This window comes from Onychostoma macrolepis, chromosome 15, assembly GCF_012432095.1.
Source record: "Onychostoma macrolepis isolate SWU-2019 chromosome 15, ASM1243209v1, whole genome shotgun sequence".
Classification (NCBI taxonomy): Eukaryota; Metazoa; Chordata; class Actinopteri; order Cypriniformes; family Cyprinidae; genus Onychostoma; species Onychostoma macrolepis.
Window position 1 is genome coordinate 23,637,803 of NC_081169.1, and position 10,677 is coordinate 23,648,479.

The window sequence follows — 10,677 nt, forward strand, 5'->3', positions numbered from 1 at the left end:
TAACATAAGCACAGTGGTGTCCGAGTGTGTGTGTGTGTGTGTGTGTGTGCGTGTGTCTCTTTTGCACTCAGAGTGTTGCAGTCTTTACCTTTTCTAGTATTTTTATTTTAGAATGTCAAAAAAAAGAAAGAAAAAAAGAGTACAAATGAAAAGAGTATGCTTATTGTATCACTGCTTTTCTTTTGAATTATTACAGAGTATGACAGAAATAAATACATATGTTTTTGCATATCGCTGTTGTATGTCTGGTCATTCAGGTCTCAAAGTCTCTGACTAATATGCTTACCAAAGCTGCATTTAATTGATAAAGAATAAAACAGTAATATTGTCAACATTACTACAATTTAAAATAACTTTTCTATTTTAATATGTTTTAAAATGTAATTTATTTGTGTGAGCGGAATTTTTAGCAGCCATTACTCCAGTCTTTGTGTCACATGATCCTTTAGAAATCATTCTAATATGCTGATTTTGTGATTTGCTGCTAAAGACGCATTTCTTGCTATTATTAATATAAATAACAGTTGTGCTTCTTAATATTTTTTTAATATTCTGAAACTGATTCTTTTTTCTTTTTTTTTCAGGATTCTTTGATAAATGTAAGGTTTTAATTAGTGCTGTCAAACGATTAATCGCATCCAAAATAAAAGTTTTTTTTTTTACATAATGTATGTATGTGTGCTGTGTATATTTATTATGTATATATCAATACACACACATAAAATATATATTTACATGTATATACATTTATATATTTATATTCTTATATTTTATATCATACATAATATATTTAATATATAAACATAACATATTTTTCTTAAATGTATACATGCACGTGTTTGTATTTATAATAATATACACAGTATACACGCATAAATTATGTAAACAAAAACTTTTAGTTTGGATGCGATTAATCGTGACAGCACTAGTTTAAATAAACAACATTTAGGCCTATTTGAAATAGAAATCCTTTGTAACATATGTTTACTTGCTGAATAAAATTATTAATTTCTATCTTTCAAAAAAACAAACAAAAAACAGGAGAATCACTGTAAGAACTTAGCAGTGAAAACAGCCCTACACTGTTTTGAAAGTATCCCAAAACTTAAAATTTATACATCATGTTAGCAACAGAAATATGTGAGAATCTACTAACCTTGTCTGGGCAAGAAATATTCCATTTTTAATCTCCAGTCATGAGCATATTCAGCAGGTGTTGTGTCAAATCCACTGAAATCCTCACTGGCTGCCTAAACTTCTTTTGGGTACTTAATTTAGTGAACAGAACAGAAAACCCATAATATTACTTATGCATGTGTTGTCTTACCCAATAAAATATGTCAGTGTTTTATATCACATAAAAAATGAAGCAATTTTCTTTTTAGAATCAGGTTGTAATAAGCTACCTAATTAGCCGGTTAGATTAGCATACTGCTAATGATTAGCCTGCTAGTTTAACAAATAATTCGCCTGATTAACATCGCATTAAATTAACTGCCTTATTGCTTTGCTTATCGCTAACGAAAACGATTGTCAGTAACTCAAAATATGCATTATTATATAAATGTTTTAAATCATATAACTACTTTATGGTTTATAGCCTTTATAAAATTATTATATCAATTTACCCACAGAGAAACTTACAGTTTAGACAATCCCTGCTGAAAAAAAAAAAAAACCCCAATAGAATCCTGCCCAAAACACAATAGAAAATGTAATGGTTTTCATGGTTATAATGGGAATTGTATTGGTTTTAATGGAAATTGTAATGGTGTTTACTGGTATGTGATGGATTCTATTGGTGGGATATTGGAAAAATGCCCAAAACACACTACAAAAAGGAATTTTGTAATGGTTTTACTGGAAAAAGCTAATGGTTTATAATGGTATTTTAATGGAAACCACTGGAATTTCTGTGATAGTTTCTATTGGGCTTCTGTTTTTTTTTTTTGTTGTTGTTGTTGTTGTTTTTTAGCAGGGAATGCACATTTTAAAAGAATAATTTATGTAATTTATTTTGCTTGTAAACGATCAAAGCACGTAACGGTTAACTATTTAATGAGTTTTCTTCACGAAGGGTAAATGTTTTGGGGCACCAACACTGCCCAGATGGAACACAAGATGGCGGTGTACATTCTCAAACCGCATTAAACGTTAGAAGATATCGCCGTAGTACAAACGCATGTGAAGTGCGCTAGTGAGCGTTCGTGCGTGCAGTGTGTGCTGATATGACCACCAGGTGTAGGTTACACGGAAAATATCCTGTCAGCAATCACATACCAGCATGCACGTTAACAGCACACGCTTATTTCCCTCCACAGACCGAGTGTTTCCACTGTAAGTGCAGAAAGTGTGTGCGCTGTCCCATCAAATGCGCGTAAGTGTGTGTGAGACCTTAGGGCAAAAGCCTGTTATTCACTTTATAAGGGCATTCCTTCGCTTACACCTCCACCAGGAGAACCTATTCATACATTCTTCCATATGTTACCTCTCTTTCTCATTCTCTCTTCCTTTCTTTTGCTACTGACCTCTCTTTATCTGTTCACAGCATGTCTGTCTGCATCCCTTTCTTCTATTATTCATCTCTCTTTCATTCATCACTCTCTCCATTTTTTACTTCAGCGTTCATACCCCCTCCCAAGTCCCCAACAGCAACCCAAAAACCCCATGTGAGTGGAAAAAAAGTGAGAGAGTTTGGGGCAACGTGAGGCAAGGGACCGTTTCCCCCCCTCAAACTTCAGTTCTACCCCTGAACCCACTGACCCCCTCAAACCCGCCCCACACACACCCGGAGGACTAATCCAGGCATTTATCAGCCCAAATAGAGGCACAGATAATCATTCCACCCCCATGAGATCACCTCGCTACCACCCCTGCGAGTGTGTGTGGATGCATTTGTGTGTTTGTCTTCCCCTCGAAACTCAGAGCGCCACACAAAGGACACAGGAAAAGACATGACATCTCCCTAAAACAGAGCGCAGGGCCTCCAAATGAGCCTTAGACTCCTGTATGAGTCTATAGAGAAAGACTATAGAACAAAGACGTGGCTTATTCACTGAGAGTTGCAGAATTCTGCTTGGGTGTCTTACAGCACAGAGACAATATGAAGACTCTATCTGTGCCTGGGTACAACATAATCAAACATTTATAACAAGCTAAATTTAACTTAAATGCAAAGTTAAATAAGATATTACTGAGACTTTTCAGAGAAATATAATATTGTGTCTTGAGTCTTGGAGAGACTCAAAGAGAAATCATTTAGATATTAAAAAGAACTTAGATGAGTGCTGTTCATGCAGGAAACTTTCAGTAAAATTATTTATGTTTATTTAATTAATATGATGTTTTTAATTCAATTTATTTTAAATAATATACATATTTTTATTTGTTTTACAATTCATGATTTCTTTTATTTATATTATTTTAAATATTATTATATTATTTAATAAATAATCTAAAATATGTGTTATTTATATTATTCATATTTAATTTATAATGAATACTTTTTTCATATTTTATCATATTTTAAAATCATATTTTAAATCATATTTTATTATAATGAATAATACATCATAAACAGGCTACATTTATTTCACAATAAATCTGGACTTTCAACATTCACTAAAATTGACCTTTGGTTCTGAGAGGATGCCATAGTTAGCAAAAAACAAAACAAAAAAAAACTTACATTTTAAGTGTTTTAAATGTTTCAAATGAATACTATTGCTGTCAAAGAGAAACAATTTAGATATTAAAAAGTTAGGTATGAGATATTTTATCTTTTTTTTTTCTTTTATACATTTTCACAATGCACTCATAATGTCTTTCCACCAATTCTTTCTTAATATTTTCATTCAATCTGTTGTAAGAATAAACCTTATAGTGTTGCACTGCAACCTCATTAAATGCATGATTTTGCTTTTTATATTATGTAATATACAAAACATTGCATATTTATAAAATACAGAAAAATGATTTATATATTTTGTTGTAGCCTATATATTATTGTGTGATGCCTAGAACATTCCCCTGTGACATGGGTGCCATTTGTGCCTGAAAATATTTAATTTTAATTAATTAATATCCACATGATGTCACTACATATATCTTTTTTTATTTTAAATAACCATTTTTTTCATTATTATTTAATATTTATTAAATGTAAAAAAAAAAAAAAAATTGTTATAAAATAATATAAAATACAAATTTGTATTTATTAGATTCATTTTATATTTTTATTTATTTATTTATTTACTTTTTATTTTACATTTATTGTAATGATTAACTTTAATCCTAACCATAAAGGGCCGGTTTCAGAAACAGGGCATAGTTTAAACCAGGACTAGGGCTTAGTTAAATTAAGATATTTAAGCAACTTTTACAAAAATGCCAGGTGTGCATCTTGACACAGAACAATGACACTGACATATTTTAAGATATGTCAGAGCAAGATATTTTCAGTTGAGACAGCTCAAACATGTATTTTAGTCTGGGACTAGCTTAAGCCTTGTCTGTGAAACCGGGGGTATATGCAGTTATTTCAACCTCACTAAAGTAATTCTGAACTTCAAATAACCACTAAAATTTATCTTGGGACCACTTGGTTTGCAACAAAATTCAATTTGAAGTGTCTGTGTCTAAGTACTTTTTAACCCACTGTAGCCACTGATGTGAACTGCTAGCTGAGGAAGGGCTATAAAACACATTAACTTTGGACAAAAGTCAGCGAGACAGTGAGCATGTGTGCATGAGTAAAACGATTGAGGGAAACACTAAAGGTTTTACTTCCACACAAACAAGTCTCTCTGTCGCTCATAAACACAGACACTTAAAAACAAAAACACTCAGCGTTGCCAGCCAGAGGACTCGGTCCTTTGTAAGTCCTCTCTGTCATCTGCTGGCGAGCTCCCTGCCTCGACATCACTTTTTATTAGACAAAGCTGACCCCCCTCACACACACCACACACACACACACACTCTGTTGAATGGTCTGCCTGCGCTTTGATCTGTTAGGCTGTCAGTGCCACTTGTCCAGGGTTATGAGTGGAAGTAATGACCACAGAGAGTTCACTCCAGGAAGGGCACCCCTCCGCCCCATCCACACACACTCACATCAGCGGGGTCATCCGGGACAATGGGGTCAGCCCTACCACACACACACACACACACACACACCGACTTCCAAAACATGGAACTGACTCCCTATAAAAGAAGCTGCGGGCCGTGATGGGGAAACTCGTCAAACACTTCCAGATCCCACACTGAGCCTCTCTTTATCTCATTATGGCCAATAACTGATACAATGGATTATTTTATACAATCTGTATGTTTTTGGCTTCATAAAAAAGCTGCAGTCTAGAATTATCCACACTTCTAGTGATATCAGGAAAGAAAACAGATGTAGAAAGGGTGGATGACTGTTAGTAACTGAAACAAAGTAATCCACTATGATTAAAAAACAGTAATATTGGCTAATACGATCATTTAAAGCAATATGCTGATTCTAAATCAGTAATGCTGATGATACAATCATAAAACAAAACTAATGGTAATCAAATAGTTTTGATGAATACCAATAATAAAGACCTCTAATATTAGCAATATTAACTCTAATATTAACCATCTAATATTAACAATAATGATGACTAAAAAATACAGTAATACTGATGAAAAAAATATTGATATTGATCAATATGATGATTATAAAACTAATACTAACCGGTTTAAAAACAAATATTTTGACTGATTTATAGTCTAATTAAAAACATTAATATTGACCAAGCTCTAAAAACATTAATATTTTAAAAAGCACTAAAACTGACAGATATAGTATTTCCAATATGAAATTTAATACCAATCATTTAAAAAAGATATTAATTAAAATGAATGTCATTTAAAATCAATTAAAATTAAAAACATTAATTAAAATACATACAACACTGAACAAAATGTAAAATGTAAAAAATATTGATATTGATTGGATTGGAATTATTCAAATATAGAACAGACACAAATATTGACCAATATATCAATTATTTAAAAAAAAAAAAAAAAACAGACTGATAAATAATAAATAAAACATAAATACAGACCAATATGTTATTTAAAAAACACTATTGACAAATACCAATAATTTTAAAAAGCACTAACATTGGCAAAAAGATTAATTAAAATACATACAATACTGAACAAAATGGAAAATGTAAAAAATGTAAATATTGATTGGATTGGAATTATTAAAATATAGAACAGACACAAATATTGACCAATATATCAATTATTAAAAAAATAAATAAAACAGACTGATAAATAATAAATAAAACATAAATACAGACCAATATGTTATTTAAAAAACACTAATACTGACAAATACCAATAATTTTAAAAAGCAGTACTATAATTTATAAAATACATTCATTAAAAAACTGTACAGAAAAAAAAACACTAATATTTAGCCTATCATTAAAACATAAAATACACAAATAATAATTAAAAAAAAAAATGATAAAGACTGATAAATACTTAAAAAAAAGACAAATACTGATCAATATGATCATTTAAAAAAGAGCAATATTGATTAATACCAATACTTTTAAAAAGTACTAATTCTGACAAACACATCAAATTAAATTAAAACTCTAAAAAGCACTATTGAATACTGATCAATAACTTTAAGAACACACATATATTGACCAATACCAACAAGAATGAATGAATAAATGAATGAAACACTCATTGACCAATAGTAGTGCGGTCATCAATATTTCATATTTCTCTTCTCTTCGACTTTTGATAGCAGTGCAGCTGGTCTAGAGAGGACACTTTCTCTCAGGAGAGAGACTTCAGCAACTGCTGTCAAAGAGAAGCAACTGAGATATCAAACATTTTTTTCCTCTGGGACTCTGAGACTTTCTCATCACTTTCTCCGTGACCTTCATACATTCAACAAGGACTATCTACTATTTCAGCTGACATCCTTTCTTCAGTCCTCAGCCTTTCCCATGTTCAAAATCTTCTTCCATGTGTCCTCAAAAGCTCTGTGATTCATGTGCTGAATTACAGATATTAGAAAACACAGACACACCTTCACAAACACACAGACACACATAAAATGATGTGTTCCTTGACTTTCCGTTTGGGTCACACATACACACACCCACCGGTTGGATGCTCTAAAGCGGTGTGCGTTATGTAAGAGCGCGCGTGTGTGTGTATGTAGGTCAGTTGTAGCCCGTCTCCACACGGCGTCAGACTGTGTAATGAGTCCTGCTGTTCTGTCTGTACTGGGCATTACATCATCCCAAGCTAAGCGGCCACACACAAACAGCTCTCCAAACAGACTTGCTCATGTCTGCTGCGCGTTCATACGTCCAGTAAACAGGACAGCACTTGTTGTTTTACCATTGAAAGAGTGACGCTTGCTCTCGAGCCTCGATTGGCGATTACGCCGTGACGCACATCGACACGCAGTCGTACCGCATGGGTTTATGTGTATTTATTTGTATGAATCCATAAATTAAGGTTGCGTTGTGTTTGCGCATGCATGTGTATGTGTGTGTGGCTGCTTTGAAGCAAAACACATGAAAATGAATGTCAGAATTAGGGTCAGGGTTCAGAGGTCATAGGTGATGGGGCACGGCAGGTCTTTGATTGGTGTTTCTATTTGAAGCACCATGTGAAAATGCAGAGGAAACTCACATCCACACACACACACATTCTTTTCCCATGCTTTCATTGTGGAAGAAAATCACTTAATAGACAGTTTCATATAATTGGCAGCAGTCAAACTCTTTTTCTTTTATTTAATTTGCTTGTTTGTCTATTAAATATATATTTTTAAGGATTTTAAGGTGCTGTATGAAGTTTCTGAAGTATATATATATATATATATATATATATATAAAATTAATTCAATAAAAAAGACGATAAAATGCAGTCTGTGTAGGCATATGAACATCTGGCAAAAGAGGTCCGACACATGATTCTGTGTGGTTTAGACCTGTTTATTGTCTTTAATCTCTTTTTGAGAATGACACTATTTGCTCGACACATTTTTGCCGCGTATACGTTTTATGCAAATTACTAGCTTTCTCATGTATAAAATAATATGACACCAGTAAGAAACCATATATTTATCTATATATAATCTATAATATCTGTATGTCCTTGCACTACCTGTTGCTTGAGACATTTTCAGCACACATAAATACTGAAATTTTGAGAGAAAAATAAATGAATGAATTCAACCATTTTCAAAATTGCTTTTACTCAACAGTTTCAATGTACAAATACAGGAAACGGCAAATTGCACATGAAAACATAACAAATATGTATATTATAGCCTATACACATAACTGAATTTGCAGTAATACATCTATCTATATTGCATATATGCTTTCTCAAACTCACATAAATAATTTATATAATAATAAATAAATATTAATGTAATTATAATGCATCTTTAAAATTCAAACATTTACATTCTTAAAAGAAAATTTGACCCTAAAAATGAAAAATTGCTGAAAATGGACTCACTCTCCGGTCATCCAAGATATAGATTAGTTTGTTTCTTTATTTGAAGAGATTTGGAGAAATTTAGCATTATTGCTTTCTCCAGTGAAAAAGTCATCTCATCTGAATCAGGAGAGAAATATGCACAGATCAATCACAAGTTGGTGGATTTTGATGTGAGAGGACAACAGAGGATGGACTTTTACACTGGAGGAAGTGTTATTAAAGATTAGTGGCTCGTATTTTTGCTGGAAGCAAAATTAAAAAGTCTTGATGGATTTGTCAGTTACAAACATGAAGCTTTTCACTACAAATTTTCAATTCTTAAGTAAACTATCCCTTTATTGGTGGATTTGTTTATTACAAACATGCAGCTTTTCACTTCAAATTTTCATTTTTGGTTGAAACATTTAAGGGGCTTTATCAAATGAATCAATGCATTAAAATGTACTTTTAAAGAAGAAGGAGAAAAAGTGAAAAAGTACACAAGCACTTGTGTGGGCCTACTAATAAGTCATGATGGCAAACAGCAGTATTTATTAACAGTACTTAACAGTATTTATATAACTGCCTGAGTAAAGACACATAGTGAAATCATTGTTTTTCTAGTCATTTGCTGACCGTATCCCTCCATGCACGATCCTGCATGTATTAGTCCATTTATTGAATTCTAACTGTGAGTTTGTTTTTGACTGGACATGTGAGCGTGTGTGTGTACGTGCTGGAGGAAGTGTCTCCACCAGGAACGTGTTAAAGGGTTAAAGAGCTGGACTGTGTTGTTGGCATGGAGGTTGTCGTGGTAACAGGAGTGGAATGTTGAGACCCTCTGTCCCTGTTGGGGCCGCACTCAGAGCAGCCGTTTGTGTGGGTGTATGTGTATGTGTATGTGTGTGTGTACGTTACTGAAGTGCGCAGGCCAGGGGTAACACATGCCTGGCGGTCGTCCTGGAAATCGTCCCACCATCCCGAAGGACTCCCGAAGGACTTAAACACACATACACATTGATATTGCATTCACAGAACATATACACTTGCAGTACACTTGCAAGAAAGTATACTGAGTATTTCCTTTTCAATGTACCTTTCTTGAAAGGATTAAACAGAGATTACTTACAAAGTTAAAACATATGCAGAATTCTTCAGAAAGTTCTGCAGATTTATGCCTGAATTTAATGCCCAGTACTAAGAAGTTTTGCTATGTACCATTGTTATTTTAGTATCATTCATATGCTATTATAGTTTTTGTTAATTAACCTAATTTGGGTATTATCTATTTTCTATAATTCCACAGATTTCTCTAGCACAGAAAATATAAAGAAATAAAATTACACAGCACAGTCTCAAATAAATCTAAACCAAGTAAACATAACTAGGTAAAGATAGGTCATTATTCAAAACAAATTTGCTTTATGTGCATTTGTGTTTGTTTTAGAGTGTAGAAATGCACAGATGCTGATTAAACGTGAAAACAAACATTGCATTTTCTTGACTAAACCCAGAGAATATCATGTATTGTATACTGAATTTGATCATTAATCTATTTTTTCTTTCCAAAGACAAATTATTATTATACACTGAGTGAAGAGAGATGTTTGCATATTTTATATGACTGGATTTTAATTTTCTTTTTTAAGATTTAAGATTTCTATTCACATCTTTAACATATGTTGAACACTATTTTTGGATATCACAAATGAATTTTCTTCATACCATAGAATGGCAGTTATACAACTATTATGAATTGTAAAAATGACATTCATTGTTATGAAAATGGTTAAATGGAAAACAAATATATCAAGGATGTGAAACAAAAGAATAACTTTAATATATTTACATACAACTATAAAACATTCACAATGTTTAAGTCAACCACATTACTCTGGCAACATTGTTGTTTGCTCTATTCTTTGTGCTAGCTCCTCCTTTCCCTGAGGGCACCATTAAATGTTTCCCTGTTCTTTCTTGTTCTCATGACACCTTCTTACCTGTCATGAGCAGAAGAGATTGAACTGAGAATTGCTATAGACATGCACTGCATGGAGGGGAATGTAGAATAAGCGTGATTATAAAGTCTCAAAATAAATTAAATTATTATTGGATCTTAAACCCAATGAAATCAAAAATGATTTTGTTGTGTTTAGACTTTGTTTTCGGTGAATTTTAGAC

At 32.6% G+C, this 10,677-nt stretch overlaps 1 long non-coding RNA gene across 2 annotated transcripts in view; it reads right to left on the reverse strand.

Moving 5' to 3' along the window:
* LOC131520970 (uncharacterized) overlaps window positions 1–2,425 on the reverse strand; it is a 41,363-nt gene extending 38,938 nt beyond the window's left edge. The window contains exons 1-2 of one of the 2 annotated variants that reach the window (XR_009266169.1): window positions 2,281–2,425; window positions 1,157–1,268 (exon numbers count right to left, since the gene is read on the reverse strand). This is a non-coding gene — a long non-coding RNA (uncharacterized LOC131520970). Of the gene's footprint in view, window positions 1–1,156; window positions 1,401–2,280 lie in introns of those variants that run through there. The other variant, XR_009266168.1, reaches the window with a different exon arrangement.
* Between the last annotated feature and the right edge of the window lie 8,252 nt (window positions 2,426–10,677).